Raw genomic sequence first — 26,603 nt, 5'->3', positions numbered from 1 at the left:
AAATCCCACATGACAAGGGACTACTAAGACTCCATGCAAAACTACTGAGCCCGGGAGCCACAACAAAGATCCTGTGTGCTGCAACTAAGACCCAGCACAGCCAAAATAAGTATTTTTAAAAATATAATAATAAAATAAAAAGTACTTTATTGGCTGATCATATAAGAGCTGGCCCTTGGTCTGGAATCTGGTTTGTGCGAATGATTGTAGATAGGAATCGGCTTTTCATTTCCCATGCAACCAAGGAAAATGGATTACAGCTTACATTGTTGCAAATCATTTAAATGTCCTTCACCTACGGAGTCTGGAATCATTTTTAAGGAATATGGGGGCAGTGAGTGCCCTTGCTGGAATCTGAAGTGAGACTCAACTTGCCCTGCGTTCTTCTTTCTTTCCACAATCTTCACCATGGAACCTGGGAAAGGGACTTGTCTCTGTAGATGTTGACTGGCCATCCTCTTTCTGCACATAAACAGACTCAAAAGGAGGAGCTATCACACATATGAGAGTGAGCTAGTATATAGGTTGAACGCTTCTTGGAAAGCAGAAATCTGAACAAGTCAACTCAGGCAACATAGGAAATTTATTGGCTCAAATGATTTGGAAACTCAGGGATAATGCTGATTTTAGATGCCAGGTTTATCAACCCCAGTGAAAAAGAGGTATTCTGATTACTCTGGCAGAGAAGTCTTCGGGAGGTATACTTAGATTTGCCTTGCTGGACTAGCAAAGAAAATTGCACTATTGCCTGTCGTATTCTATTATATACTGTAAAAATCATGTGGAAACTGATGTTACTTCTATTTTATTGTCTGCTTTTGTCTTCCTTTCCCTCCTTTTTTGTGGTTTGGGTATAGATTCTTCAGTGCTTCGCTGGTGGCTCAGACGGTGGGGAGTCCACCTACAATGCAGGAGACCTGGGTTTGATCCCTGGGTTGGGAAGATCCCCTGGAGGAGGGCATGGCAGCCCTCTCCAGTACTCTTGCCTAGAGAATCCCATGGACAGAGGAGCCTGGTGGGCTACAGCTCATGGGGTCACAAAGAGTCGGACATGACTGAGCGACTAAACACAGCACATAGATCCTTAAATATCCTCAAATATGTTACATGCTTTCTATTTCTATTTCACTAATCATGGCGCTGCGTACATCACATGCCCATCTTTGAACCATTCACCATGACCAGAGGGATGAGCATATTCATTGGTGAGCCTGGGCCACATGACCACTCTTGAGTTGAGAGCAGGGTGGCATCACCATTCACAGTTGTATCAGGACCACGTGACCAGGGGAGGATGCAGGGAGCAAACAGTGTGGATCTATTGTACCCATCCTTGTACTGTACCTTTTCTGTTGAGAAATGTAATTGTTATGACTAAACCGATTCCTTCTGGCTAATTCCTTTCCTCTTCGGCCAGCTGGTCAGAATGTTTATCCTCCAATAAAAGGCAACAGTTAAACTCTTAAATGTTCTTGAGAAGTTACATTATTTCATAGCCTTTACAAATTTAGCAATGAGAAAAACAATCTCCATTTCCATTAAACTTTTTCCAGGCAGAATTTCTAAATCTTTTGTTATCTTCCTACATCTGATCGACAGTGTTGCATTTCTTCCCTGCCTTTTTCTAGTTCAGAATTCCAAGTGGAGCTGATGTGAAAGATACAGTGTAGGGTACTGGGGGAAAAAATATGAATTTCTGAGTCAACTGACTTGTATTCAAATCCCACTTCAACCACTAGACCAGCAGTTGTTACTGTTGTTCAGTTGCTAAGTCATGTCTGACTTTGTGACCCCATGCACTGTAGCCCTCCAGGCTTCTCTGTCCATGGGGTTCTCCAGGCAAGAATACTGGACTGGGTTGCCATTTCCTTCTCCAGGGGATCTTCCTGGGCCAGGGATTGAACCTGTGTCTCCTGCACTGGCAGGTGGAATCTTTAGCACCAGGGGAACCTGGAACAGGCATGTTTTTATAAAAGCCCACTACTCTGTGTCTCTCTAGCAGTGGTTAGGGAAATGCAAATATAAATGCTATTCTTTTCATTTATGTTGGCAAAATTTTAAAATATTGATGTAATATACATCTGTTTTTTCTCCCCTGCCTTGCATCAGTTTCTTCTGTTTTATAGCAAAAATACCACATACATTTTGTATCTATTCCTATCTTAATTCAGATATACTCCTTGACTGCTCAGTTAGATGAGCCAAGAAATTCCCTTTTTAATTTAAACCACTTTGGATCAGTTATCTATTACTTGAAGTGAATTGCAATCCACATAATTGATCATTTCTGTTTCTCGTGAAGGTATGGGGAAGGTATCAGTTAGGCAGCTGGTAGCACATTGACTCTAGGGGACCCCTGTCTGCAGTGCTAGCTATATCAGTCAGGTTTATAACTGTTTCCAGGAAGCCTCCTGTTTTAAGTCTGTAGAGACTGTGGAAAGTCATCACACTGAAGGGTATCTGATGAATGGGACTTAATGTTGGGCAAGAGTGGACCTGATCCGTGCAAGAGATGTTCTGGATCAGACTGTGTGTGTGCCACTTCAAATCCTTGTGTTTCCTCAGCCTACTTTTTACTCCAGCCAGTTTTGCAGCAACTAGCTTTGTGAAAACACACTCTGACAGCATCTCACTTCATCTGCATCATGTCTTCCTGCCCTGGGACTTCTCTAATGCTGCGTTGAGAGATAGCCGAGGAAATCCAGTCAGGCACATGGAACCTGAAAGGGCAAGGAAGTTAAAGTCAACGGGCATCTCTTTTCTAATGGGGGATGAGAGCTGGTGGATAAATGAGGCATATTCCATGTGGCTCCTCGGAGGGGCTAAGTGGGTCAAGCCCTACTAACACAGCAGTGATCAACTTGATAACATACCCTGGAATAGGCGTTCACTCTTGGCCTCATTTTTCTGAATCACTTCCCAAATAAACTGCTTGCATACCAGCCCTTGTGTCAGGTTCTGTTTTTGAAGGAGAATCCAGAATCACCACAATTTGAATGAGAGTCCCAAATATAATGCAAGTTTCCTCCAGTGTTACTTGCATAAATATGCACAATGGAGCACAACATGGGTAATGACCAAACATTTTTGGCTGTTGTCCCAAACTACATGAGTCTACAAACCTTGATCTCAAATTCTTTTTCTCCAGCTTACACAATCAATGTCCACCGAAGGAAAAGTCCCTCAGTGGTCACATTCCAGTACTTTCAGTGATGCCAGCACTTGGGGGACAACAGCTGTCTGCTCTCCAAGTGATACCCAAGGTGCAGACCCCAACTCTCCAGCTCCCAGGTGGCTCTGCAGTCCCTTGGCTCTTCTCTCTGTTGGATCCAAACAGCAATGAAGAGAAGATCCTACGTCCTGTCTGGATTACACTTAATTCCCAGGTCCAATACGCTGCAAGCAATATTCTCATGTCTCCTTTTGTTTCTGCCTGTGGCTCAGAGACATCAAACCAGACCCATAGTTCATGGGCTGGGTCAGGGAGCCATGCACAAGGCAGATCCCAAATCCTTCATTTCATCTGCATTGCTCTCAGACACTTTTCCAACCTTCTCCACTTGATTCTTCCAGGTAACCTCATAATTCAGGAAGCCCCTTCCTCAGTAGTTCTTCGGTTATGGCCTGTCCCCGTCTTTGATTCATCAGGATGGTCTAAAGCTCAGCAGTGGAAATATCTTTGGCGCAAATGGAGTCCTTCCTCTTTCCTGCCACAATATTATCCTCAGAAAATGAACTTCACAGCAAAAACACCAACATTAAAATAGACTACAACATGAACGAAATCCTTCTAGTTCTAGACTGTGATTCCAAGTGTGACCAAGGATTTCCAAACCCTACTAGCCTCTGATGACCAACTAAGATCGTATTTCCTTTTATAATTTAAAGGAAAATGCCCCTGGACTAACCTGCTGGTACAGTGGATAAGAATCCGCCCGCCATTGCAGGGGACGTGGGTTGAATCCCTAGTCTGGGAAGATTCTACCTGCTGTGGAGAAACTAAGCCCGTGCTCCACAACTGCTGAGCCCAAGTGCTGCAACTACAGAAGCCCTTATGCCATAGAGCCCGTGCTCTGCAAGCAAAGCCACCACAGTGAGAGACCTGAGCTCCAGAAAAAGGAGTGGCCCCTACTCCCCACAGCTAGAGAAAAGCCGGCACAGCGATGAAAACCCAGTATAATCCATAATAAATAAATAAAAACCCTTGTGGAAATAAAAAAGTAAAATGATCCCAAGTCCTCACCCTTTGAAGGCCCTTCCTCTGCAAAATTTTCCTCACCAACCCAATTCTGGGAGTCAAGGGGTCACTCGCATGCTCAACATGTTTGTTCTCTGCTTGTGTTCGTCAGCCGTTCACCTCTGAGCTGACCTTCTCCAGGACGCCTTGTTCTCCACGTAGGAGCGCAAGAGCTGAAGGGGCCTATCAGCTGGATTTAATCAATTTGGTAACACAGCTCTTTGTTGTTGCTTTTAATGTATATAAGAGAATAGGCGGTCACTCAAAAAAGCTTGAGGTGAGGACAGCTTGCTACTGCCACGTACCTCACTGCCATATTACAATGAAAGCAAGTCTCAGACCAAGTTCTGCCACACAGCAGATGGTCACTAACAAGCGGGCATAAAACAGCTCACACTGTCTGTTCTGGAAGCTTGATGAAGCCACAGCCTCTGTCTGGCCTTTTGGATGGTCTGATGAACACCTTGCCTAAACTTCTGTTCATTGGAGACAAAAGCCAAGACTGCAGAGGCAGGGTTCTGTCAGCCTCTCAGTCAATATCCGACACGGACATCCCGCATCAATGGAAGCCCACTGGAGAAGCCTGTGGAACCTTCAGCAGTCCAGTCTGCTGAGTGTGGTGGGCTACTTGGCTCTCTGGATTCTGACACCCTGATTGTGAAGAGAGGGTAAAGTTTATTTTAGCTAGTCCACTTATTAAGAACACTTTTTTTTTTCAGCATTCTTAGAGACAACTTTATTATAAATTTTCTCTTCTTTTACATGTTTAAATTGAACTATATTTGACAAAGAGTCCTTTTAATTTCACTAAAAGGAGCCCATTTCTGAAATTTGTTGTGCTGATCAACAGGACATCATTTTCCACAATAAAAAAACAAAACAAAACAATATTTTACATTCTGTGTGCAAATGAGCAAAGCTGTGTATGACTATGAATTGAGATACAGACAGCAGAGGCACCGGTAGATGGACTTTATGTGAGAATGCTAGGTAACCACCCCAGCTGCTCGTAAAGTTAAAGCTGAAACTAACTGGCACATATATAAGACCTCACTGTCTATGTGGAAGTGTTTTAAAGTAAAGTACTGTCTTCATTATAGATCCCCAAACCTCAAGGTCTAAGGCTCCCAATCTCTTGGATTCCACAGATTGACCACTGGACTCAACAGTTGCATGCTTTTAAAACTGCAAATTGAGACCCGTTAACAGGTCATAATATGAATTCAGTGGGATATGACCAACATTAAAAACAATGGCAAAGACCTTCCCTGGTCGTCCAGTGGTTAAGACTTCGCCTTCCAGTGCAGGGGGTGTGGGCTTGATCCCTGGTTGGGGAGCTAAAATCCCACATGCTTTGTGGCCAAAAAATCAAAACATAAAGCAGAAGCAACATTGTAACATATTCAATAAAGACTTTAAAAATGGTCTACATCAAAACGATCTTAAAAAAAATAACAAACGACAAAGATATAGCTGATTCACGTCCTTGTACAGCAGAAACTAACACAACATCGTACAGCAATTATACTCCAATAAAAAATAAAAACAATGACATTATATAGAAACATCAGCAGAATAAGAATAGGTGTGGCTCTGTGAAACTTGTTTGTTAGATATTTGTGGCATGTGTTCACTGGAATACTATGTAAAATTTAAAATATCTTTTAAAATGTCTTTTTAATAAAAAAAGGTGAAATTACATTTTACAAGGTTTGTGTTATTTACTCTTTGAATTCCAGTGGTCTGCTCTAGCTACACATTTAGGCAAAACATTTCTCACCTCTTCAAGGGCAGGGTTCTGGCCGAAGATACCCACTTACATCACTGGACAGGATTCTTGGCACCTTGATCTGCAGCATCAGCATTCAGATTTATGGTGACTTCACTGCCGTGGCCAAGGACAATGAGTGGGTACTTGCTTTATATTTATGTAACTACAGAGCCAGTCCTGGCAATTTTCCAAAAACAAAAAGGAATCAGTTCCAGAAATTCTGAGAGTTTTCTCAGCCCCACTCCCCCACCCCAAACTAAAAGCTGTCAGCAACCTTCAGTGGCAGTTCCAGCAAAGAAAAAGAGATTCTGTCTTTACTAGGTATCAGCATCATGAGTCTATTCTGAACACATACCCTTAACCAGATGTTTTACTTTATATCAAATAAGTTGAAAAGAATGATTGAAGTTTTTCTGATGATTGCATTGCCTCCTTCTCTTTTTGCAAACGGTGACTAGTGTTGAGGGGGAAATCTGTCTTTGGCAACCAAGTTCTGTCAAGTGTTTTTAAGAACCTTTTGGTGGAAAGGCAGCCCTACCCCAAGGAGAGATTTTTAACTTTTGGTAGCATTTCTATTAACTAAGTCATCGATGCTCCAAGATCCTGCAGAATTGAAAAATGGAGTTTGCAGGGATGAGTATGTCTACATGATTCTTTAAATGCAAGTTTCTGTAAACTTAGTAATATGACAAAAATTTACAGTATTGACTGCTAATGTGGTTGTTATTCAGTCGCTAAGTAGTGTTTGACTCTTTGCAATCGCATGGACTGCAGGTCCGGCTTCCTGTCCATCACTATTGCCTGCAGTTTGCTTAAGCTCATGTCTGTTGATTAGGTGATGCCATCCAACCATCTCATCCTCTGTCCCCTCCTTCTCCTACTGTCCTCAGTCTTTCCCAGCATCAGGGTCTTTTCCAGTGAGTTGGCTCTTCACATCAGCTGGCCAAAGTATTGGAGCTTCAGCTTCAGCATCAGTTCTTCCAATGAATATTCAGGGTTGATTTCCTTTGGGATTGACTGGCTTGATCTCTTTGCAGTCCAAGGGACTCTCAAGAGTCTTCTTTAGCACCACAACGCAAAAGCGTCTATTCTTCAGCTCTCACTCTTCTTTATGGTCCAACTCTCACATCCATACGTGACTACTGGAAAAACCATAGCTTTGACTATATGGACCTTTGTCAGCAAAGTGATGTCTTCACTCTTTTGTATGCTGTCTAGGTTTGTCATGGCTTTCTTTCTAAAAGCAAGCATATTTTAATTTCATGACTGCAGTCACCGTCTGCACTGATTTTGGAGCCCAAGAAAATAAAATCGCTCATTGCTTCCACTTTTCTCCCTTCTACTTGCCATGAAGTATTGGCTTCTAATATTAAAATATAAATATATGTATGTATGTGTATTAAAGGTAGTTGAAGAATATGATGTGTTAAAAGGGATGAATGAAAAGTGAGTTTGTTCTATAGTCCAATGGAAGGATATATGGTTTACTGGGAGGAAAACATGCCTAATAATGAGTGGAAAGTGATGAGAGAAGGAGCTCCCCAAGGAGGGCAAAGAGAGAAACTAGAGGGGAAGGAATCTGTGATACCTGGGGCAGAGTCTGGGAGTCAAACGATCTATAGGCTATAGACCATTTGACTCTGGGTTGGGGTGTACACAAAGGCCTTTGAGAGAAGCAGAAATAATGCAGTTAACGATGAGGGAGCCCTGTGAACCGTCGATACAGGAAGGGACTCAGAAGGTGGCAGGGATGAGTCATGCCAAGTTGTGGTTCCAGAATCGAGGAGAGGGCTTGAGAGCCCTAAAGAAACACTTCACGCTTAGAGCAGCCAGCAGATCATTGGAGTCCTTAGTGAGTGCATTGCTGCAGCGTGAGAAATAGCCTATTTTTCAAAAGCCCAGCCTCTTGTTTCAGCAAACAAAATAGTCTAGTTCTTCTAAAGTTCTTACAACTGACACCTTTTCAGCGCTGCAAAGTCAGAAAAATGTGAGAAATGATTGTCTTGTATAGTTTGGATTTTTTGATATGTGCCCTGGTGGCTCAGATGGTAAAGAATCTGCCTGCAATGAGGGAGACCCCAGTTCGATCCCTGGGTTGAGAAGATCCCCTGGAGAAGGGAATGGCTACCCACTCCAGTATTCTTGCCTGGAGAATCCCATGGACAGAGGAGCCTGGTGGGCTATAGTCCATAGGGTTGCAAAGAGTCGGATGTGACTGAAAATCTAGTGCTTTCACACTTTCATAAGAAATGAAAGTGAAGTTCCAAAATTAAGTACATTTTAGTTTCTTCAACATACAGTGTGCAGCAAATAATACAACGTATTGCCAGCCTGTTTAGTTTATCCTTAGACCAATGTGGTCCCCTGCTGTTGTGTCGGCTGCTGAGTGGGTGGGGCAGAGAGCATGGAAATAGTGTCAGAGAGCTGTGGGTTTGCAAGAGGCGTGATGATAGAGGTCAGGGGTAGCCCTAGGCACTGGACCATCTGCCTTCACATCCCAGCTCTGCACTTTCATCCACTGGAAATCTAGGGCAGGCCACCTGGAGTTTAATTATTTAAATTGGCTGCCCTGTGCAGGCCCCCAATCCCCATATGATTTCTCAGATCTCTGCTAATTTTATCTAAGATGCATAGAGATGAAGAATATAGGCTCTGCGCCTGGGCATAAATTCTGACTCTGCCCCTCACCAGCCATTAGATCTTGGGGGCAGTTAAGCAACCTTTCTATGCCTCAATATCTTCAGTTGTGAAATGGGAATAGTAACAGTTACAATAATAAGTTGCTTTAGTCACGTCTCACTCTTTGTGACCCCATGGACTATAGCCCACCAGCTTCCTCTGTCTGTGAGATTCTCCAGGCAAGAATACTGAAGTGGATGGCCATGCCCTCCTCTAGGGGATCTTCTTAATCCAGAGATTGAACCTGCATCTCCTGTGTTTCCTGTATTGGCAGGTGGATTCTTTACCACTGAGCCATCTGGGAAACCATTTGGCTCATCCTAGGTATTCATTATGGAGAAGGAAATGGCAACCCACTCCAGTATTCTTGCCTGGAAAACCCCAATGGACAGAGGAGCCTGGTACACTATGTCCATGGGGTTGCGAAGAGTCGGACACGACTGAGCGAATTCACTTTCACTTTTCACTTTCATGCATTGGAGAAGGAAAAGGCAACCCACTCCAGTGTTCTTGCCTGGAGAATCCCAGGGACGGGGGAGCCTGGTGGGCTGCCGTCTATGGGGTCACACAGAGTCGAACACAACTGAAAAGACTTAGCAGCAGCAGCAGGTATTCATTAAAAGGCTGTGGAGGGACTTCACTGATGGTCCAGTGGTTAAGAATTAGCCTTATAACGCAGCAGACTTGGGTTAGATCCCCTCATTGAGAAACTAAGATCCCACATACTTGGGAGCAGCTAAGCCCATGCACTGCAACTATTAATAGAAGCCAACTATTAACAATGAAGAGCCCAGCTGCTGCAAAGAGACCTGACACATAAATAAATATTAGTCAACTAAATATAATTTTTAAAAAGAGGCTATTGAGCACATGCATGAATGAATACCTGTAGTCTAATTCAATGGCTTGCCATATAGATATTGGCTGTCTGTAGCTTTCCAAATTTGCCAAATGCACTTGCATTTGTCTACGTCTCACACACCTCTAGATGGGATATAGAGATAGTTTCCTACTTCCTCTCCTATTCTGCCTGTGGTTCTCATGAACTAAAAGGGCAAGCTTATACAACATGGGGCCCTGAGAGCCTCAGGGAGCATCTCCTCATTCCTCCTTCGGTACACTAGGGAGTCATAATATCCCCAAAGTCTGGAAATCCAAGGACACTAATTAATTATAGACACAAGTCCAATCACCCTTCATCCCTTTCTCCGTGAATATTTCTGGTGGAGAGCAGTCCCCTCTGTCATTTGCTGCAGAAGTGGGCAGGTCCCCAGAGCAGGCAGGCTCCCTGTTAACCCAGAGCCCGTGTATCTGCTGCCTGGGTGGCAATGGCAGTTCCGCCCCTTCATAAACATTAAGACACGAAATAATGGAATGTTTAGTCTGAGTAATACATTAAGGAAATCAATTAGGCCCACATGCAACTTTCTAGGATTTTAATTACAGTACTTAGGGTACCACACTAGAGCAGTTTGTCAGGAACATAATTTGTTAATGAATAACAACTGACACAGTGAATTAGCTGGGATTGTAATTAGCTCTCACTAGCCATCCATTGGAACCCTGATCAAAAGCCAGGCAGTGAAAGACGGAGAAATCAGCTATAAATGATAACCCCGACAGCTCTATCGGGGCTGTCTCCCTGATGCTGGTGCACCCAGAGGGGCATGGCTAAGACCACGTGCAGAGTTTAACTGAAGTGAGGTCGAGGAGCAGCCTCTGCCCCACCCGGGAGCCTGTTAGAAATGCAGACTCTTGGGCCCCCACCCCAGACCTGTCCAATTTTAAGAATCTGCATTTTAAGATGCCCAGGTGATTTCTGAGCATATTGAAGTTTAAGAAGCACTGTCAGAATAAAAACAGCAGAGGTTCAAAGTCAAACAGATCTTACTGTAACTCTTGACATGCTCACCTGCTCACTAGAGGTATATCTTTGGGCAATCGCTAAGTCACTTTGAGCCTCTGTGTCCTTATCAGAAAGTTGCACCTACTAATACCTATCCTGGGGGGTCCTTGTACTGACTAGCAATAGCATATGCGTGTGCCTAGCACATAGCAGGTGGACAGTAAATGAGGGCGTAGGAGAAACTCAGAGAGGCTTCCCGAGACCTGGGCCTGACTCCACGTGGTGCCACATGGTCCTCTGTCCCGGGGTCACTTATGTGGGTCATGCCTTCCAGTCTTCCATTCCACAATGGGGAAGGACTAGGAGAGAAGAGATAAAATATTACAAGTAAGTTAAACGAGTAGAGAAAATATTTTTAAGGATAAAACAATGAAAATAGTGAAATTAGTCAAAGAATATGCTAAAGTTAGATTGAATTGATTTTTTTTTAAGGTGGCCAAATGGCCAAATAGGAAAACACTGGTTGGTAATGTGAAACACTTGGGAGGGTGCAGGGCCCAGAGTGTTCTCTGTCTTCCCACGGGAGGGAGGATCCTGAGGAACAAGGTAGTCTGAGCATTCCTCCCAAGGTGGGGTTCATGCTGCTCTCTGGAGATCTGCAATCCATAGTTAAGGCACAGTGTTTTAGGAAACACCTCTGACTCACCATGCACAATGGATATGTTTCTGATAGAGCAAATGGATATGTTCTTGATAGAGCATGCAAGCTTAAAAATATGTACATCATCTGTCGATGGACATCGTGGTTGCTTCCATGTCCTGGTTATTGTAAATAGTGCTGCAATGAACAATGGGGTACATGTGTCTTTTAGAATTATGGTTTTCTTAGGGTATGTGCTGTGAATGGATAAAGAAGATGTGGTACACATATGCAGTGGAATATTACTCAGTCATGAGAAACAATGAATTTGAGTTAGTTCTAGTGAGGTGGATGAAGCTAGAGCCTTGTGATACAGAGTGAAGCAAGTCAGAAAGAGAAAAACAAACATACTCTCTCTATATATGAAGTCCAGAAAAATGGTATTGATGAACCTATTTGCAGGGAAGGAATGGAGACATAGATGTAGAGATCGGACTTGTGGACACAGTAGGGGAAGGAGTGAGAGGGATAAATGGAGAAAGCAACATCAACATGTATACACTATCGTGTGTAAAATGGATATGGGTGGGAAGTTGCTGTATAACACAGGGAGCCCAGCCTGGCACTCTGTGATGACCTAGAGGAGTGGGATAGGGGAGGGAAGGGAGGCTCAAGAGGGGGGATATATGTATAATTACAGCTGATTCGTGTTGTTGTATGGCTGAAAGCAACACAATATTGTAAAAATTAAAAAACAAACAAAAAATAGGTACATCAAAGCAATTTCCTCATTAGAGAATTTTCCTCTAAGCTTCCTCACCAAACTCCAGTGTTAGAAGGAACTCTTATGTCAGCTGACTATTAGACCATGTGCTCAAACACAAGGATTACCACTGTGTCATGGCTTATGCAGAAAATGGAAATATCCTTACAGCACATGGTGGGTAGACTAAAGGGGTTCTGAGGTCACCTGTGGGATAAGGTAGAAAAATAATTTTTTTACATCATGAAATTACAAGAAAAATTAAAAATTGGGAAAGATTTTTGACATACAGTTTGTGATGGAACCCTACTCCAGTACTCTTGCCTGGAAAATCCCATGGACGGAGGAGCCTGGTAGGCTGCAGTCCATGGGGTCATGAAGAATCGGACACGACTGAGCGACTTCCCTTTCCCTTTGCATGAAACATACAAATAGAATATTGTCAATTTTTAAAATGAGAAAATAAATGAGTTTTCTTCTGGAAATATTAACTTTTTAACATCAAATTTGATGCTTGTCTATACTCAATTCCTGATCAAAACTTTTAATAATGATCTTTTCAAATTTTGGATATTCACCATCAATGAGAAATTCTGTTTGCATAAGGAGGTCATAAAAAGTTATTTAAATCATTGTTTTACAGCTATTTCAAAATTTGTAGTAATTGAAATTGTACTTAGGGACTATAGCAGTCCATCCTTTTCTTGAAAAACCTAATGTTGAAAGTTCTTGTGATAATGCAAGTGATTTTTGAATCTAATTGAACTTTTTCATGTCTAGTACTTCAGAATATTAATGTAGCTCTAATTGCAAAACTTCCACACATCATGAGAGTGGTCATCACTGACAGGACTCATCAGTTACGAATGGGCAGAAATCTCAAATATTATGGGAAGGCCACCACCAGGAGCTCAACCTTCCTGCTTCCCCTTCTCTCATCACAGACATGTGGCACCCTAGGCTCTCACCGTGCTCCTTGAGCACCAGGAACACAAGCACCCCCAGAAGCTCCATGGGCCACTTGTCCATGAGGGGCAACCTGGGCTCCACGCTTAGCTACTGGCATGGCTGTCGACATGGAAGGGCTCCTGGTTAGTCCTGCTCAGAATGCTGAGACTGATCCATTTGTGCTCAGTGGTGCTGAGTACACTTGTTTGTAGGGACTGTGGGAAGTGCAGACAGGTCTGGCTTATCTGGGACCACCCTCTGTAGAGCCCCAAATAAGGCTGCTCATGGCCAGAGGTTACCAGTCTGGGGTTTCTGGCAGCCCCAAAGGCTTGAGGTTGAAGTTTCTGTTGTGGTACATGTGGAACCTACTCATGGCACACAACTGGGCCCATTGGGAATCTCCAGATTACTCATATGCAGGAACCAAACCATCCTCTTTCTCTTCTACTTCTTGAATCTGTACATGGTAGGCTGTCTTGCCCCTTCCTCTTTTACTTCCCATTCCAAGGATTGGTTGAATGATTGGGGTCTTTCTCTGCTGTGTTGGAGGAGACTTGGCCAACTTTGGCTGGATTTCATTTCTTCCCAGGGACACTCTGACTTTGTCTATTCTTCTCATGCTACAGGAAGATGCCTGGAATACTCAGCACTAGGATTGGATCAAATGTGGTCCTTTCAGTGCTTTGACTTGCTCCACTGCCTCTGGTAGTTGTGGTTCTCTGTGCTCTGTCTTTGCATGACAACAGTAACATCCCATTCTTGGGTTTGAGGAATAGAAGAGGAGGCAGAGTAGGAAGCCTCACCTGCATTCTTTATTCTCTTACAAAGGCTTTCCTTTGGAGCATCAGGCACTTACGTACCTTTTAATAAATTCTGTAATTTCTTACCCGTTTGGTCACTTAAAATTAAGCAGGATTAGAGATTTCAATTGATGTAATACCATACGTTCTAAAAGTATGACTAGACCATGTGCAGAAATTACAGTAAAGTTAAGTTGAAAACCACAGCTCACCAACCCCCCAGTCATATCAAGGATATAATGAGATGAAGAGAATGGAAAGTTAGGGAAAATGGATGAAAGTTTCTTTGGAGAGAGTTGTGGCTGTGCTGTGAGTCCTCCTTCCCCATCCAAGGAGGCAGGTTAAAGGAGCTTCCTTCCTCATCGTGTCAAGCTAGAGGAGTTTCAGTGGGACCAGAGAGCATTTAGGGAAACACACAGGCCTGCTGCCTGATCCCACACGCCTGTTCTCACCCAAGATGCCAGAGGGTGAAGCCTGGGCTATTAGCTGATGTAGCAGAGGAGAACCGCTCCTTCTTGGGGATTGGTTTTCATTCCTAGAGTGAGTGCAAAGACATGGTGGTTTTTTTGGCAACTCTGGGTAAGGTCATCTTGTATCCTGTCCAATGGAGTCATGCAGGTGGAAAAAGTACCCTTAATAGAGGCTGAGCTGAAGTTGTGCTTCTAGCTTTCTAGGGGCAGAGAAGAGAGGGAGTAGTGCTAGACCAGCAGGTTTTTGCCTGGGTCAAGGGCATGGCCTGTGAGAACACATCAATGAACTCCCCCAGAAAACAACTTTAATATCATCCCATCTGCAGGGCTCAACCTGCTAATGATAGTCAGATAAAAGCAATTCCTGCCACTCTTCCCTTTCTTTCCTTTCCCCAATCCCACCCGAGCTGTGCTTAATCACTCAGTCACGTCTGACTCTTTGGGACCCCATGGACTGTAGCCTGCCAGGCTCCTCTGTCCGTGGGGTTTTTCAGTCAAGAATACTGGAGTGGTTGCCATTTCCTTCTCCAGGGGATCTTCCCAACCCAGCAATCAAACTGGGTCTCCTGTGTCTCCTGCATTGAAAGCAGATTCTTTACCTGTTGAGTCATCAGGGAAACCCATCCCCACCTGATCTTTCCCTAACCCAACTTTGAGGGGATCAGAAACTTGCCCTTCCTCCAGCCCCTGCCCTCCTTAGGAAGTAAGGGAAAGTCTTACCTTCAAATGAGAAGGCAACTTTGATTAGTATTACAAGAGGCTGACCTTGGTAATCACTAGCTTTATATTGTGTTTGTAGCTTAAAGTGGACATCAGACTTCTGATCAGAAGTGGATCCAAAAATCATGAGATTAGAACTTCCCTAGTGTTTCAGTGGTTAAGAATTTGCCCTCCAGTGCAGGGGGTGTGGGTTCAGTCCCTGGTCAAAGAACTAAGATTCCACATGTTGCAGGGTGTGGCCAAAAATTCTTCAAAAATCACCAGATTGCCTGAGTTTTCATTCCATTGAATACAATTAGAAGGGAAACAGAAATAAAGTTGCCATTGGATTATATTCCATGAGTGCTAATTGTTCAATGTGCCACTAACCAATCCTTATTGCATGATCCTGGTTAAGGAAGCTCTGGAGGTATCGGGAGCACATTGGAGCAAACCTCATGTGACCCTTCATTGTAGAATCACAGAATATCAGACTTGAAAGGAAGCTTGAAATCATCTATTCAAATAACACCCTGCAATTCTGAGACCCTCTGCCAGATCCCTGCCCAGTGCTCACAATACCTATGTTTGAATGTCTTCAAAAAAGAAGACATGCCTCCTCTTAAGACAGTCCTTCCCATTTGGGAACAGCATGTCTCATTTTGTTGTTTCTTTTGCTGCACATAAATTTTATATCAATAGTTAGATATAGTCCCATTTGTTTATTTTTGCTTTTGTTGCCTTTGCTTTTGGAGTCAAATCCGAAAATTCATTGCCAGGATCAGTGTCAAGGGGCTTCTCCCTATGCTTTCTTTTACAAGTTTTATGGTTTCAGGTCTTACGTTTTATGTCTGTAATCCATTTCAGGTTTGTTTTTGTGAGTGGGGTAAGATAGGGTCCGATCTTATTTTTCTTCATGTGATTATTTAGTTTTCCCACGTTGACAAGATTATCCTTTCCCCATGGAGTATTCTTGGCTCCCTTATCAAATATTAGTTGATCATAGATGCACAGGCTTATTTCTGGTCTCAGATCTGTTCCATTTGTCTGTGTGTCTATTTTTATGCCCATACCATTCTTTTTTGATGACTTATACCTTTGTGATATAGTTTGAAATCAGGAAGTGTGAGGTGGACATTTAGGGGGCATTGATTAATAAGGCCTGGTGGATTAATAAGGCCTGAAGTACTCATTCTTGGATAATGCCTGTTTACTCAGGTCCCAGAAATTTCCTGGGTCCCCAAACCTCTGCTGCCTCACACTGAATAGGACTTTTCTACATAAACCCAGAGGGCAGGGTTCATCTTATTCGCTGTTAAATCCACACACTAAGATCAGTATTTGAAGAGAAGTGGGTACCACTAGATTAGTTCCCTTCCCCATCACCGCCTGATCTGTAGCTGCCCCTGGCCTCACTTCTGGGTGTTCCCATTCAGTCTTATCAGGAGAACTCTGGCCCATCCAACAGACCGATTATGCTTTCTTTGCTTCAAGCTTGATTCCCAGGTTTGTCTGTCCAATTCTAAAAACACTTTGATTTTTAAAAATTATACTGGAAAGAGGAAGAAAATTATTTTCTAAGGTCAGGTAGTTGGGCCCTGGGACAACTGGGAAAGAAACAGATGAGTTCCCAGAGATCATTTGAAACTCTGTCCATAAAGAAAAAGCAAACCACTCTATTTCTGATATTTCTGCCTCATTCAATGACATTGTTTTCTTTGGAAAAATTGAATATTTATTATTCATTTTATGGGCAGAGGAGTGAAATGGCCTGGGTCTAGAGATGAGGGGCAATTAACTGCTGGTCAGTGACTGCCCTTGCCATCTAACAAAAACAGGTTTACGTGAAAGCATTGTAGGCCCACTGCTGCCTCTGTTTCAAAAGAGAATTATTTATTTTGAGTCACATTTTTTCCTCTCTTCAATACCATTTTTGAAAAATGATTTGTACTTTTATCTCACTGTGTGCTTCTCCTGTTTCTCTGGCCCAGCCTCTGCCTTAGGAGATAAGCCACACATTAGGTTATTTAATAGCCTCCCACCTGTTCTCTTGACCTTGGGTTTTCCCTCCATCCTTTCACTTCAGGCCTCACCCCACATGTTTCCCAAGTTTGGCCCTGGCCTCCAGGTCAAAAGCACGCATGGCTCACTGAGCAAGCACCAAATGCTCGAGCATGGCCTTGAAGTCCCTCTGCCTTCTGCTCCTTCCTGGGTGTTCTTTCTGCTCCAGTTTCACCAGCAGCTGCTTTGTGGATGTGCTCCCCCTTTTCTAGAGCACCCCATGTCCTCCCTTTGAACGTGTTGTCTCTCTAGTTCTACCTGCTCTGCACTCCTCATCCTTCAAGGCCTAGAACCAACCTTACCTTTTCCTTGAAGATATCCCTCGTCCCTCCTGCTGAACGAGTGGATGTCTCTCTTCACCAGGTTGTTGGAAGGACTGAACATGATTATATGTAGAAGTAGAATGGTGGCTGCCAGGGGCTGAGGGAAGTTGTTGTTCAATGGGTAAAAAGTTTCTGTTACTCAGAATGAGCAAGTTGTAGACATCTGCTGTACACCATTGTGCCCATAGCAATACCGTATTGTGGGACTTCCCTGGTGGTCCAGTGATTAATACTCTGCACTCCCAAGGCAGGGGGCCCGGGTTTGATGCCTGGTCAGCGAACTAGACCACACATGCCACAACTAAGTTTTCACACGCTGCGACTAAAAGATCCCACGTGCTGCAACTAAGACCTGGTGCAGCCGAATAAATAAATATAATAATAAAAACCAAAACAATCTGTGCTGTACATCTAAAAGTTTGTTAAGAGCGTAGATCTCATTTTGAGTTGTTACCACAATAAAACGAAAAGGTTATCCACATGGATACGTAAAGTGAGATGCCTAGCAAACACTAAAAACACAAGTTTTTTTTTTTTCCTTTCTACATGTTTTACTTCTTTGAACTCCCAGAGTATTTATTTCTCCTAGGGCAGCAAAGTTATTCTTCTTTACCTTGTGTCATAGTTACTTCGGTGCAGATCTTAATTGTTATGTATCACAGTAAGAAAAAAAAAAAAAGGGACCAATTTTGATGTCTGACATTTGGTTTTGGGAGCTGTCTCCAAAACTCAGTAATTGTGCGGTCTTGAGTAAGTTGCTCAATTTCTTTATGACTCATGGACTCAATGGATGTGAGTTTGAGCAAACTTCAGGAGACGGCGAAGGACAGGGAAGCCTGGTGTGCTGCAGTCCACGGGGGTCACAAAAAGTCGGACATGACTTAGCAAATGAACAACAACAACAGTCTTATAATCTGTTTGAAAAAGGGAGAAAAAAAAGAAAAATAACAATTATCTCTCTGGTCCTAAGGATGGCTTAAACACGCCAGTACACGTGAAAATGGTCGCAGATACATGGCAGCAGCTTGGAGTCCTGCTGTGGTTTCTTTTCTTCTTTGAAGGCAGTGACTACAATGTCTACATGTTTATAACCCTAAAGCACACAGCATGAAGCTCAGTAAATGCTTGCTGAATGAATGAATGAATAAGTGAGTGAAAGGAAGGTTGGAAAGAAGGGAGGTGGGAAGGGAAAAGACAAGGAAGGTCAGCTTACTTATGTCTTCTCTGTAATGCAAAGTTATGATGGTTTCGACTCAAAGACAAGTCTCTCCAATGAGAATAGGGATATTTCCTTGTCATCCTAACCCTGTGCAACACTTTTAGTCACAGCAGCATCCTTTATATTTAGAAAGAGAGCTTCCCCAACTTTTGGAAGCCAATAGTTGATACACCAGCAATGCCACCTCTGTTAAACAAAAAAAATTAATCTGACACTTGTTAAAATGGTAAGGAAGACTTTATTCAAGGCTAGTACAATAAGGGTGAACTCTGTTGCAGTAGTGGAGAAAGATAAATCTCAGCTTTGAATACAGCAAAGACAAATGAGGATTTGTAGCCAAGGAGAATTAAGTGGTGAGTGAATAAAAAAATTACTAAGAAGAGACATCATGGGTAGGGAAATTCTTGCTAAATTGACCTAATAGGATTCTTGCTGAAGGAAGGTCAAGGACTTAGACATCCAAGGTGGGGAATGGGGAACTTACTCAGATACCAAGAGTGATCAAATATCAAGCGTGGAGGGATTCTTGGTAAACCGACTTAGCAAGAGTCTTGCTAAGACTGGGTAGGCAGACTGAAGACAGGATGGGGGCTGGGATTGAGGTCTAGTTGAGAACAGGGCTCTGAGGAGCCCAGATAAGGTTTGGTCAAGGAGGCCTGGGGAAAGCTCTCTGCCCTACTCCCGCTGGGGAAAGCAGGAGTGGACAGGGTTGTTGCCCTAGAGGTCATGAGAGTTTGGCAAACGTTATAAATATTCTTATCTCTGGCTTTTCATTTATGAGAGAGACACGATGTCACTTTTAATCCCAACTATCTTAGTGGGTATATTAGTTTCCTCTAACTGCTGTAACAAATTAGCACAAACATGGTGATTAGCTAAGAATAACACAAATATACTCTCTCACAGGTCTGTGGGCTTCCCTGGTGGCTCAAATGGTAAAGAATCTGCCTCCAATGCAGGAGAGGTGGGTTCCATCCCTGGGTCAGGAAGATCCTCTGGAGGAGGGAATGGCTACCCATTCCAGTATTCGAACAGAGGAGCCTGGTGGGCTACAGTCCATGGGGCCGCAAAGAGTTGGACACGGCTGAGTAACTAGGTACACACACACTCTTTCACAGATCTCTGGTCTGAAGCCTGAAAACTGTGTCACTGGGTCAAAATCAAAGCCAGAAGGGCTGATCTCCTTCTGAAGGCCCCAGGGGAGAATCTGTTCCCTGCCTCTTCCACCATCTGCTGCCTGCTGGCTTTCCTGGGCTTGTGGCCACATCATTCCAGACTCTGCCTCCATCCTCACATGGCCTTCTCTTCTTCAGGCTGTTTCTAACCTTTCTCTGTTTTCCATTTATATGAATACATACTGTGTTAGTCTGCTTGGGTTGCCATACAAAATATCATAGATGGGTAGTTTAAACAACAGAAATGTATGTCTCATAGTTCTGGATGCTGGAAAATGCAAAATTCAGGTGCTGGTCAATTTTGTGCCTGGTTAGAGCTCTCTTCCTGGCTTGCAGACAGCCACCTTCTCTTTGTGTCATCACATTGTGTGGGGGGGTGGAAGGACAGAGTGAGAAAGCTCTTCATCTTTTATAAGGCCACCAGTCTTCTCAGATTAGGACCCCACCCTCGTAACCTCATTTAACCTTAATTACCTCTTAAAAGTCCTGTCTCCAAATCTGGTCACATTGGAGGTTATGGCACCAACACATGGATTTGGGGGGTATACAATTCAGTCCATAGTGCATGAAACTGCATTTAGGATTCACCTGGATAATCCAAGATCATCTATCCGTCTAAAAATAGTTAACCTAATCACACCTGTAGAAACCCTTTTTTCTAATAAGGTAATATTCACAGGTGCCAGGATTAGGACCTCATATCTTTGTTCTTCTTTATTTTTATTTCGTGGCTGCACTGTGAGGCATGCAGGGTCTTAGTTCCTCTACCAGGGATTGAACCTGCAATGGAAGCACAGAGTCTTAACCACTGGACCACCTGGGAAGTCCCAGGAGCTCATATCTTTGGATAGCCACTCTTGAGCCTACTACCAGCCTGCCAAATGAATCATAAGAGCCTGGGTTTATAAAAGGCTTGGAGGTCCTTCATGGTCTTAATTGAATCCAGAACATTATAGATTTATTCACAATAAAATAATCCTCAAGATGATTTCAAAGTTTGATCATTCTAGAGTTTTGTTGCATTAAAGTTTGTGGTGTGCATGGTGACTGGAAACCTTCCCTTGACCTTTAGTCCTTTCCATTTGGATGTTTAATAAGTAATAAAATTTAACAGAATATTGTTTTCCTCCCGCCAGACTTATTCATTGCCTATTCCTCCACATGTCAGCCAACAGCCATGCATCCATCCAACAGCTCAAGCCAGAAGCCTAGGAGTGCTTCATTCCTTTCTTTAGCCTGTATTTTAAATCCAGTTGTGATCCTTAGCAAACAGTGTGGCATGGCAAACACCAATCAGAACAGAATCAGGCAGTAGAGCAGTCTAAGGGGTGTCTCTATCATGCCAGGCATTATTGTATTTTAGTTTTTGATTCTAGGGGAAGTCTGGTGGCATTAGGGTATTGGGGTGGGTCACCACATGAGGGCTTTTGGCAGTGACTGTTCACCAACTAGCATAGAAATATTTCAGTATGGTCATTGGGACTTAGCAGCAGGCAGGGACATAGTGCCCTGCCTGAATCCAACTTATCAAGCCCTGTTGCCTCTACATCCAAATCATGTCTTAAGTCCAGACACTTCTGCCCACCTCAGCAGCGACTGCTCTAGAACTGAGCACCATCTTCTCCTGCCTGAACTTCTGCAGTAGACCTCTAGGGCTTCCTGCTCCCAGGTATGCACTCCTAGAGTCCCTTCTCCAAGCAATAGCCAGAGGGATCTTTTAAGAATATAAATTATATCATGCCATTCTGCTGAAAGCAGATTCCCTTGTACATAGCACACTATGCAGCCTTCTTATCCTGACCTGCAAGGGGCCTCATTGTTCGACCTTTGGCCCTCTGCTATAATCTCATCTTCTCTGCTTTCACTCTCCCCAGCAGCTTTCTTTCCATATCTTGTTTCTTTCCCTCATGACCTTGGCACTGGCAACTCTCTCTTGAATGCTATTCCTGCCTAGATCTTTGCATGGTTGTCTCCTGCTTCAGGGTTCAAATAAAGAGTCAACTGTCACCCTTCTCCATTTGTTATAATAAAATTAGCTTTGTGCAATATCTTTTGTTTATTCACTCAAACTTTTATTGAGTTTTATTACTATGACCTTGGCACTCTACTGGGTACAAGGATACACAAATGAATAGTACCAAGTTGTTTTCCTCAAGGGCCTCAGCTGAGTGAGAGAGCCAGAAAAATAATTTCAAAGACCTCAAGATATTTATGGTACAATGCAAAAATGCGCTGTAATTGAAGTCTTGTGGGAGCCCAGAGAAGGACGTAACTATTAATAACTGTGCCTGGGGGAATCAAGGAAGGTTTCAGAGAGTCACTGACTTTACCTGGATAATTACAGTGGAGAATTCTTATTTTAGAATGAATGAAATGGAACTAAATTATACTGTTCAATTTAAGACAGAAGATTAATCTGTGTTTGGTAAATATTTAAACAGGAGGTAGTCCTGATTCTCATACACAATTTTAACAGGCACTAAATAAAGCAGAGTAGATTTTTTCACTTTTTTTGTCCCCAAAGGGGAAAAGTTTAGCTTACTTTATAGTAAAGACTGATAGCAAGTAACATCAGAAATGGAGACCTTTGAGTTGATGGATTTTTCAGTTGCAGTGAGGTGAGTGGAAAGTCTTGGTCACCACACAGCTGATCTGTTTTTTATCTCTGAAATAAAGCTTGATTAAGTTTGTTTGTATTTCCCAAGAAGGTGGATGTCCTTTCCTTTTTATCCAGCTTTATTGAGGTATAATTGACACGAAACTCCACGTAAGGTATACAATGTGATGATTACTTATATATTGAACAACTTATATATTCAGTTCAGTTCAGTCGTTCAGTCATGTCCTACTCTTTGCGACCCCATGAATCACAGCACGCCAGGCCTCCCTGTCCATCACCAGCTCCCGGAGTTCACTCAAACTCATGTCCATTGAGTCAGTGATGCCATCCAGCCATCTCATCCTCTGTCATCCCCTTCTCCTCCTGCCCCCAATCGCTCCCAGCATCAGAGTCTTTTCCAATGAGTCAACTCTTCGCATGAGGCGGCCAAAGTACTGGAGTTTCAGCTTTAGCATCATTCCTTCCAAAGAAATCCCAGGGCTGATCTCCTTCAGAATGGGCTGGTTGGGTCTCCTTGCAGTCCAAGGGACTCTCAAGAGTCTTCTCCAACACCACAGTTCAAAAGCATCAATTCTTCGGCGCTCAGCCTTCTTCACAGTCCAACTCTCACATCCATACATGACCACAGGAAAAACCATAGCCTTGACTAGATGGACCTTTGTTGGCAAAGTAATGTCTCTGCTTTTCAATATGCTATCTAGGTTGGTCATAACTTGCCTTCCAAGGAGTAAGCGTCTTTTAATTTCATGGCTGCAGTCACCATCTGTAGTGATTTTGGAGCCCAAAAAACTAAAGTCTGACACTGTTTCCACTGTTTCCCCATCTATTTCCCATGAAGTGATGGGACCAGGTTCCATGATCTTCATTTTCTGAATGTTGAGCTTTAAGCCAACTTTTTCACTCTCCACTTTCACTTTCATCAAGAGGCTTTTTAGTTCCTCTTCACTTTCTGCCATAAGGGTGGTGTCATCTGCATATCTGAGGTTATTGATATTTCTCCCAGCAATCTTGATTCCAGCTTGTGCTTCTTCCAGTCCAGTGTTTCTCATGATGTACTCTGCATATAAGTTAAATAAGCAGGGTGACAATATACAGCCTTGACGAACTCCTTTTCCTATTTGGAACCAGTCTGTTGCTCCATGTCCAGTTCTAACTGTTGCTTCCTGATCTGCATATAGGTTTCTCAAGAGACAGATCAGGTGATCTGGTATTCCCATCTCTTTCAGAATTTTCCACAGTTTATTGTGATTCACACAGTCAAAGTCTTTGGCATAGTCAATCAAGCAGAAATAGATGTTTTTCCAGAACTCTTTTGCTCTTTCCATGATCCAGCGGATGTTGCCAATTTGATCTCTGGTTCCTCTTCCTTTTTTAAAACCAGCTTGAACATCAGGAAGTTCACGGTTCACATATTGCTGAAGCCTGGCTTGGAGAATTTTGAGCATTACTTTACTAGCGTGTGAGATGAGTGCAATCGGGCAGTAGTTTGAGCATTCTTTGGCATTGCCTTTCTTTGGGATTGGAATGAAAACTGACCTTTTCCAGTCCTGTGGCCACTGCTGAGTTTTCCAAATTTGCTGGCATATTGAGTGTAGCACTTTCACAGCATCATCTTTCAGGATTTGAAGTAGCTCAACTGGAATTCCATCACCTCCACTAGCTTTGTTTGTAGTGATGCTTTCTAAGGCCCACTTGACTTCACATTCCAGGATGTCTGGCTGTAGGTGAGTGATCACACCATCGTGGTTATCTGGGTTGTGAAGATCTTTTTTGTACAGTTCTTCTGTGTATTCTTGCCACCTCTTCTTAATATTTTCTGCTTCTGTTAGGTCCATACCATTTCTGTCCTTTATCAAGCCCATCTTTGCATGAAATGTTCCCTTGGTATCTCTAATTTTCTTGAAGAGATCTCTAGTCTTTCCCATTCTGTTATTTTCCTCTATTTATATTGCAACTTATATATTATGAACACTTATATATTGCAAAATGGTTTTTTTGCAAACAGCTATAAGCTCATATAAGTAGATGTATTTGTGTATGTGTGGTAAGAACATTTAAGATCTGATCTTAGCAACTTTTGGATATATAATTCAGTATTGTTAACTATAGTCCCCATGCTATGCATCACATTCACAGAACTTACTCATCTTTTAACTGGAAGCTTCTGTGCGCCTGATAAGTTGCTTCAGTTGTGCCTGACTCTTAGAGACTCTATGGACTGTAGCCCGCCAGGCTCCTCTGTCCAGTGTGATTACATATTAATTTCTGAGTATTTTGTTCAACATCTGTGTCTCTGCTATATTGAAAACTCAACAAAGGTGGAGATTTCCATGGCCCACTGCTGGATCTTCATACTGTGAGCCTGAATCTACACACTGAGCATATAGTTAGTGCTCAAAAGACATTTATTCAAAAAATGAATAAATGAATAATCCTGATAGTTTGAGTAAAAGCCAAAAAGAAGATAATTGGAGGATTCACACAAATTAAAGGATAATTGGGGTCAAAGGGACACCTCCTCGAGGGCAAATCAACCTGTGGTAGTTCATAGAGATACTTCAACTGGGTGTGAATTCCAGGTCCCCAGCCATTCTGATATTGTCTGCCAAAGGGATAATTTAAATTGGACTCATGGGGCAGGAGGTGCTCAAAATTTTAGATAATGAAAATGGTTTTTATTTGCTCACTGAGCAGTTATTCTTTCCTTCCAGTAGAAGGAGAGAAGTACTAGTCATTCTTATATCTAACAGGAAACAATAATAATTATTGAATACACTCAGGAAGAATATTCTTTAGGGTTAACTTAAATAAATGGGTTAAGTTGGTATAGTTTGGGAATATATCATTTAATAAGAAGTTTAAATTTGGTGAACAGGTCACTGAACAGAGAAGCTTCTTTTTACTCCCCTGGGGATCAAACTCTACCTGTCTTTGGTGAAAGAGGCTACAAAAGGGGAATGATTCACCTAAACTGTTTTGATGTGGCTCCGTAAAGTTTCCTGGCAAGTCTGACCCATGGTCTCCCACCCTGGTATTATGAGCTGTCTTGATGTACTCTAATCATGCACAACTCTTTAGGCTTATTTTGGTGCAAGACGAGAACTGAAAAACATTGGTGCCTTTTAACCGAAGGTCATCAGGAACACACTTGTGGTCAAAGTTACTTTCTTGGTGTGGTAGGTAGATGCTAAGGTTTCTGCCCTCTGGTGGATAAGCCCTATGTCATTCCCTCCACCCCAACTCTTAAGTGTATGCTCAATTGTGTTTGACTCTTTGAGACCCCATGGACTGTAACCCACCAATCTCCTCTGTCCATGGAATTTCCCAGGTAAGAATACTGGAGTGGGTTGCCATTCCTTCTCCAGGGGAACTTCCCGACCCAGGGATGAACACATCTCCTGCATTGACAGGTAGGTTCTTTACCACTGAACCACCTGGGAAGCCCAATACATATGCATAATATATGCCTAGTATAATATCCCTAAGATTAAAGGGATAGGCCTCACTGGATTCTCCTACCCTACTCATGCAAAGGCAGAAAGTGTATCTAAAATATTATTAGCTGATACATATATATCCTATAACTGTAATTTCACCAGTGACAGCCCATTTGTAATACTCACCATGCTGTTTCATAAAACTCATTTTTGATGTCCAATATGCTAATTTACAAATCATTCATTTTTGATTGAGATAGGATACTCTTGAAAAATGAGTATCTGGATTAGAATGACCACCTGAGAACTTTGCACATTTCAATATAGTATCCGTTCTGGGCTGGAACTTAATCCAGCGGTTCTCATCCTTGCCCATCTATTGGCGAACCCTGGGGGAACTTTTAAAACCAATGATGCTGGTGCTGCCCCTTCAGACCAGGTATATCAAACCGTCTGGAGGCAGCACCCAGGCTTTGGTGCTTTTTAAAGCTCCCAGGTGACTTCAGCATGCAACCCGGGTCAAGAACTACTGGTTTACTCCAAAAATGTAATTAACACCATGCTGTCTGTGCTGAGGTATCTTAAAATAAATTATGGATATCTTTAGAATATGGTTGCCCATTAGAATTCCCTGGGGAACATTAAAAAAACAAAACAAAAAAGATGCTTGGACCTAACCCCAGATCGATTAAATAAGAATCTGTGGGGGAGGGCCCTGAGCACTGCTGTTAAATATTTCCAAGGGACTCTAATGTGCAGCTGGGTGCAGGTCCGCTGTGATGGACGATGAGCGACAACTGCAGACGGCAGGAACCTGTAGGAGCCTCACGAGGAAGCAGCTCCCGAGGCCCCTCCACTTGATGTGAGGGGCACTGCCTGGTTCCCAGGGGCCCTGAAGCTCCCAGACTCTGGGCA

This window comes from Bubalus kerabau, chromosome 4 (genome assembly GCF_029407905.1).
Source record: "Bubalus kerabau isolate K-KA32 ecotype Philippines breed swamp buffalo chromosome 4, PCC_UOA_SB_1v2, whole genome shotgun sequence".
NCBI classification, from domain to species: Eukaryota; Metazoa; Chordata; class Mammalia; order Artiodactyla; family Bovidae; genus Bubalus; species Bubalus kerabau.
This window is presented reverse-complemented; position numbering follows the sequence as displayed.